Source organism: Pavona decussata, unplaced genomic scaffold (genome assembly GCF_977016875.1).
Source record: "Pavona decussata unplaced genomic scaffold, jaPavDecu1.1 SCAFFOLD_186, whole genome shotgun sequence".
In the NCBI taxonomy this organism is placed as follows: Eukaryota; Metazoa; Cnidaria; class Anthozoa; order Scleractinia; family Agariciidae; genus Pavona; species Pavona decussata.
The window spans coordinates 1,182,935-1,189,641 of record NW_028145595.1 but is presented as its reverse complement, the minus strand read 5'-3'; the positions used below and the strand labels follow the sequence as shown (position 1 = coordinate 1,189,641).

Below are 6,707 nucleotides of genomic sequence, written 5' to 3'. Positions count from 1 at the left end.
AAATTTATCTGACTGCAGAAAGAATATTCACAATGAAAACATGTGGTGTGGGTGACGGTTTGCCTACATAAAAAGCTGTTTCAGTTAATTTTTTCGCTTCTAAGAAATTAGTTCTCTTCTTTTCGGATGTTAACCCAAATTCAACGGTGTTATTTATAATGGAAACGAAAACTTAGAAATCATGGCTGGGTTGTTCGAAAGCCGATTAACGCTAATCCACGATTAGAAGTTAATCGAGGTTTTCATTTCGCTCGTTAAAAATGGTTTTAAAGGCTCATTTCGAGCTAAAGGTAAAGAAAAGTCTAAGTAAAAACTGAGGGCCAAAAATATTTTGGAAGTATTTTTATCGATAAGCAATTAAACTCGAATCAAAGTTCACGTTAATCTAGGATTAGCTTAATCGGGCTTTGAACAACTGGACCCAGTTCTTTTCTTGTCGGATGTAAACCCCCCAAGTGCCGACAAGTGAATTACAAGATAGCTTCTCACAAAAACTCTAATCTAACAGTGTTGCCATGGAATCGAGTCTCACAGACAAACGAGTCAGCGGTTTTGCAATATATTTTTAGAGTCATGTGCACCAGCAACCTCTTCAGCTTTGTCCCAGTCGTCTTCGGAGCGAGGCCGATGCGCTATCAAGCTCGGTCCCAAGCCTCACACAGGAAGCTCGACTCGCTCATTAAGCGCGATTTAGGTATGGGTACGAGGCTACAACCTCCTACCTTTCCCCAGTCTCGTACCCATACACCTTAAGCTCTTTGGCCGACGGTTGGTCGCCAGGAGAGACCCTGGCGACCAACCGCTAGCCAAAGAGCCTGAGGACTCTGGGTACGAGATTGACCTTTACAATCTCGTACCCAGAGAAATTTACCGTAAGGTGCCCCCTCACAATATGCTTTATATTGTTATTATTATCGTAGTTGCTGAATAATATCGCTGGGAGAAAGTAAGTGGCCATCACTCGTTTGAATTCCAGGGAGATACTCTTTATTGCGTTATCACAATCATGTTTAAGACAGAGATAATTTTAGTTCAGTAACATGAAATAAAACATGGCTTAGCGTTTTAGCCGACACCTAATTTACATCAAATCTTAAGTGAAGCACTTGTCTAGGTTCGGGTTCGTCAAATCCAGTCTTCATTCTGCATCACCTCCTCGTTGCAAGATTCTCTGAATAGTCAATGTCGTCTTGGCTTGAAGAGCAGAACTTTTTCGTGGCTTCACAAATGTTCCTCTTCCTTTGCAAGAGTCGAAAGCTCTGAAAAAAAAAAATTATTAATATGAAACGGGTCTCTTGAATGTTTCATTTGATGCGCTTAAGGTGGCTGTCCCCGGCGTCCATTACTTTCTAACTTTTACACTTTAACAGCTCGACACTAGCACCAACTCTTTATCATTTGATTAAACAATAATGATATAAAAAAGCGTTAATATTGGTGAACAAGTCGTGGCCATTTTCTCCACATAATGGGTTATCATACCAACAGTATTACCTGTTAAGAACAGCCCTAATTTTACCTTTAAGTGGTTGTAACTCCAACGCGAGCTCAGTGATCTCCATTTTTATTATGGAACTTTAATCAATATGTTTAGGTACAAGTTTTTGCGGGGTTTAGAAAATTTTACCAAAGAAGTTCAGTGCCACCTTAAATTTTCAATCTGGTGTGGATAGGCCAAAGGTTTCAGAACCCAAACAAAAATCCACTGAGTATACCCCCCGTGGGGGGGAGCAATATTTCACAAGTTAACTTGGCGAGATCTGGATGCTTCCAGTTAACAAACGTTGACACTGATACACTGTGGAAAGTGTATGAACATCCCAGGGAGGGAGGGGGATACTTCTCGGAATTTTGGGGGGTGGAGGTGAGCGGCTTGTTTCTCCAATCCCTGATCCTATTTCTACCCATGATTTTCAGACCTGGTCTCTACAATCCATACCCGTTTCTGTAAACTCGACACCTGTTTTCAGACTTTCCGGACCAAAATGGTTAAAATGTATTCCCCATTTTAAATCAAAACGGTTCAAACACCATACCCTTTGGCGCTGCACATACCTATAACACTGTATAGCAGATAAAACGAAGAAAACTTGTAAAAATACTCATTCATTCCCTAGGAAAGATTCCTAAAATGTTTCGAACTTATTCTCTTCTCGGGTTATAAACATATTTTTTTTCTTTCCAACGTTGGGGTATAAGATCGTTCGAAGAATCAGATGAAAACCACTCTTTACTGACTTATAAAATACAGCTTTCAGCCACATTGTTCACAGTTCTCAACGGAATCGAAATATTCATTTGTTAATTTGTAATGAGAACCTTGCCTTCTTTGTGAATTAGAACTGAAATCTTGGTACTTTTGAAAGATAAAGGCGATGAACTTGTACAATTTAAGTTCCTGTATCAAGTTGATCAGACGCACGACCGAAGCACGAGGTACTTGCAAACTTTAATACATTGAACGCAATCGGTTTTAATAGAATCATCAAGTTATCAAAAATAAATATTAACGAATCTTTGTCAAATGGCAGCTGAAAAGCCCGCGCGGCAGTCACAAAGAAGATCATATAATTATCATGTTCAAGACGCTGTTCTAGCAATAGTGCTGTCAAAAAGAACGGTTCGTGTTCTATAGTGAACCAGCTGAAGGCATCCCATCCATAAAGTCAGTTTTATTTATTTCGATTGTGAGTTATTTTATATTGCTTCGAGGAAGCTGGGTTTAAGTTTTAAATGTATCAGTTTTGTAGAGCAGGGCTGGGTTGCTGGAAAGCCGATTAACGCTAATCCACAATTAAAAGTTAACCGAGGTCTTCATCTCGCTCGTTAAGAATGTTTTTAAAGGCTAATTTTAAGCTAATGGTAAAGAAAAGTTTAAGGCAAAACTGAGGGACAAAAATCTTTTGGAAGATTTCGTATGGGTTAGTAAATAAACTGGATTCAAAGTTCACGTTAACCCAGGATTAGCTTAATCGGGCGTTGAAAAACTGGACCCAAGTGACTCAGTTACATCCCTGGTCACATTCAGGGTCGCCGACCCGAAACATTTTATAGGCAAGATCTTCCTTGCCGGAATTCTTCGATTTTTCTCTCTCTTATCAAAGTAATTTTTACAAGCCATTGTAGCTAACCTTCCTAACGTCAGAGTCCTCAAGTGTTCGATTTCTCAAGATAAACTTTCTTGCTGTGGTTCCTGTGCCTAGCCAAGAGTAGTTTATAGGACTTGAAATCGTGAAGATGGATTGTTTAAAACCCGAATGCTCGAAATGATCCTTACTGATTTTTCTCTTATTTGTTTTTTATACTACATCAAACGTTCACAGGTTTAAACTGAAATATCCTCATTCCGTTTTCAGAATGTTTAAAACAAACAGCACCACAGGAAAGTACTACCCAGTAGCTTTCATTTGAATGGTCACACTTTAGGATTTCATCCCCAGACTCACAAGTTAGAACCACCTTGTGCATCATAATAAACAGCACCACAGGAAAGTACTGCTCAGTAGCTTTCATTTAAATGGTCACACTTTAGGATTTCATCAACAGACTCAAAAGTTAGAACCGTCTTTTAGTACCACAGAAAAGTAGTACCGAAAAGCTTTTGTGTGAAGTAATTTATTTAAAGTCAATAACACTGGGAGTGCTTGCGCAATCTCCCGAGCCAGAGGTTCATATGCATGATAAAGTGCTTGACAATAATCCAGAAAGAATTGGAATTTGCCGGTATCGTTGGTTTTCGAGGACAGGGAAAAACCGGATTACCGGGAGAAAAAACTCTCGGAGCAAGAACGAGAACCAACAACAAACTCAACCCACATATGACGCCGAGTCCAGCTGATCGAACCCGGGCTACATTTGTGGGAGACGAGTGCTCTCACCACTGCGCCATCCCTGCTCCCCCGAATACTCACACTTTAGCAAAAAGTACCTACTTTCCACAATAGTAAACAAGTAAACAGTACCACCACAGACAGAATGCAGCTTAAGAGCTCAGTTCAATTTAAACGACTCAACTTAATGTTTTTCTCTGATCCACAAACTCATGTAACTGGAGTAAGACTCTTAGATCGTAAGGAGTAATTAAACAACATCACTACATCCATACCTCAATGCGTCTTTTGCCATGTTGACGAAGATCCCTGGCAGTACTGAGGCCTTGACATTCGACAAGAAACAAGGCTAAAATAAGAACTGCGAGCGTCGGTTTGTAATTCATGATAGGAGTTAGATGATAAGCTTACACGCTGATTCGGAATCTAATTGTGAAGTAGAAATACTGAAGCTCTTTTATCTTGTTACTTGCCACTTCCTGCATTTGAGTTGCATTAACAGCAAAATGACAATCGTTGTTGTGAGATGCTCTCAAGATCATCAACAAAACAAATTAAGTGCTCTGTTTCCTGGGGTGGAGAGCTAAGTGATTCTACCTGAGAAAGCTTTAGCAAACAGCTATGAATCGAAGACTATTTATATTTCAAAGTACAAATAAGTTTTGTTCCCAGTTCTTTGTCGTTAATCCACTTCTGATCACATTTACAACTTTGTTGTGGCTTGGCTTGGATCTTTTGCGTGACATTACCTATTTCTGTTTATATGCTTGATGTAAAACAGTTTACATTATAACATTCTCTATTTAAATGGAAGGTGTGGTCACTACTCCACAGGAATAGTAAACAGGTTCTCTGAGTTCAACTAAATTGTTCATATTTCTACTTCCTTTTAATAGAAGAAAATATTTTTCAAAAAGTTCCCAACAACAGATCTTAAAACTTTAGTGAAATTGGCTCTCGATTTAGTGTTAAATTTTGTAACTATCGTCTTGATTTGATTTTGTAAAGCTTCCTGTTTATGTAAAATCGCAGAGAGTATAGAATCCAATTTAACTTACTCGGACGTCAAATGCGGGAGATAATTATTTTAAGCTAAGATTATGGATTTAATAAAACCACGCTTTTCAGAATTTTCTCGATAAAAATTTCCGTAGCATGAAATAATCTCTGCCAAGGTTAGTCTATTTTTAGTCATTGCTTTACTGACACTGTTTGTAGAGGCTCTTTAAAACAACAAAACATTTCTAATGTTTGTTTAGCTGTTGTGTGCAATTGTTCGGAACGAGTGGACAAAGAAAAATGACGCCCTTTTAAGCGTGTTCACTAAAACACATCGGCGTCTTAAAACTGCATGTAAACCGTTTCTTTTGACAATCACCCCAGGCAAAAAGAGTTAGCCTTTCTCTCAAAACCAACTGACCTCCATTCCGTTTAAACGTGTTTCGAACTTTTGGCACTGCGACTGTAAAAGCTTAAGATTGCTGCTAAACATTTCATTCATATTGTCGTTTTTGTTTGCTTGTAGGGTAAAACGAAATCTAACAATTGTATTTAGCTTTAAGCTCTGGTACCATGCACTTAGAAGCGAAATTTGTTAAAGCAGAATGCTTTATTTCCTCGCCTTCACGACTAAGCACGTAAGCAAACCGCACAAAGTATGGATTTCCTTTAGTTACAGACTGGTTTTTAAAATACCCTTGAGCCTTTTTCTAATGGCTATGAGAGAGAATAGTTCATTTAAACGATTTTGTTCTCATCGCAAATGTACATCGGACGAAACAGAGGAAATTCATATCTATACAGCAAAAGCTTTGTTCCTGGTTCTTTAAAAGCCTTTCTAGTCATTTGTATGGCTTTACTTATCAGCTGAAAACGGAAGTTTTTATCATTTCAAATTAAAGAAATGGTTATATCTAAAATGGAATTGAAAGCAAACGAAAATGAATTATACTCAAGACTTGATCATTCTGTTTTAATACATTTCCTAAGCCATGATACAGCTCTTATTTCACGCTGAGGGGTGAATACGAAATTTATTTAACGGGCAATAGTTATACAAATTTAGCGACTCGAAAAAAAGCTGTTTCATAAAACGTATCGACAGCTTTTATTTTCTAACGAAATGGAAAATAGGATTTCGCGCTTTCAGATCCTTTATGAGCTATGTTTGACAGCAATTGTGCTAGACCTCACGGAACACAGTATGAACGATTTTAAAGTGAACTTTAAAACCATGAGATCCATTAATTTCATTTCAATATCAAGAAACCTTAGTGATACCAACGAGACAACCCGCAGAGCTGGGTTTAACTGGGCCGTAAAAAAAAATTAAACACGTTCCTTTTGGGTTAGTTTATTTATTCACATTAACGCCACTAAATCTATTTGTACATTTTAAAATTAATTACCAAATAAAGAACCCAACTGATCTCCCCTCCAAAGTGCCTCTATATCCAATTTAGTTTTTCCTCTATAATTCAAGGATAAGGGAGCTCGTTTCTGAAGAAATTGCGGTTCTGCGTCGGTGGAGACCAAATTGGAAGCAAATGTTTGGTTTTATCAATATAGTTAATACGGTAATTTGGCAACCGTAAAGGGATTCGAGTACTCGCTGACGTTTCGAACGTTAGCCCTTCGTCAGATCGAATCCTCTATAATTTAGTTTGTCTTGCGTCTAGGATCAGCCAGTTTAATAAACAATCTCGTATCCATCTCTCAGGAACTTATGCCAGAATGTAGTTCTTTCTTGGAGCGCATGCAGAGTCGAGTAATTCAATATCCACTTTAGCTAAAACGTTGCAAATATTTCCTGCCACGCAAACTGAACAAAAACGCGTAAATTTGTCTTTTTTCCTACGATTTCCTACCAAGCAATTT

General features: G+C 38.2%; 1 long non-coding RNA gene across 1 annotated transcript; it reads right to left on the bottom strand.

Annotated features, from left to right (window-relative positions):
* Nucleotides 1–970: 970 nt before the first annotated feature.
* LOC146462605 (uncharacterized) lies at nucleotides 971–4,332 on the bottom strand. The gene is made up of 2 exons (XR_014857115.1): nucleotides 4,106–4,332; nucleotides 971–1,259 (listed from the first exon to the last, which is right to left on the bottom strand). It is a non-coding gene; the product is annotated as an uncharacterized LOC146462605 (long non-coding RNA).
* Nucleotides 4,333–6,707: the final 2,375 nt, after the last annotated feature.